The sequence below is a fragment of the Myotis brandtii genome, unplaced genomic scaffold (genome assembly GCF_000412655.1).
Source record: "Myotis brandtii unplaced genomic scaffold, ASM41265v1 scaffold120, whole genome shotgun sequence".
Classification (NCBI taxonomy): domain Eukaryota; kingdom Metazoa; phylum Chordata; class Mammalia; order Chiroptera; family Vespertilionidae; genus Myotis; species Myotis brandtii.
In genome coordinates, this window is record NW_005354174.1 from 3,945,915 (window position 1) to 3,946,278 (window position 364).

The following is a 364-nucleotide window of genomic DNA, read 5'->3' on the forward strand; positions in this document are numbered from 1 at the left end:
ACACACACACCTCTGCAGGCCACGTTGTCAAAACTAAAACAAAACAAAAACCGTCTAAATTTGCCTGGGTATTGTCTCCAGTATTCTCTCACTCACTCATCAATTCATCCTCAACCAGGTATGGGCCACCTAACCTGGTGCTGCGGTTGGGGTCCCAGAGGGCCCTCCTGTAAGCGATTTTATGAAATAACTTGCTCCCGACTCCCACGTATACATAAAGCTAGTGTGGCTGAGGAGGCCTGGCGGAGGGGGGGAGGAGGAGGTGCTGCTTTAACGAGTAGGTGGGCCTCGTTACGGGTGATGCGCTCATTGCAGCTGCAGGTGATTCCTGCGCGTGGGCGTGGCCCGGCCCCCCCACGTGCCC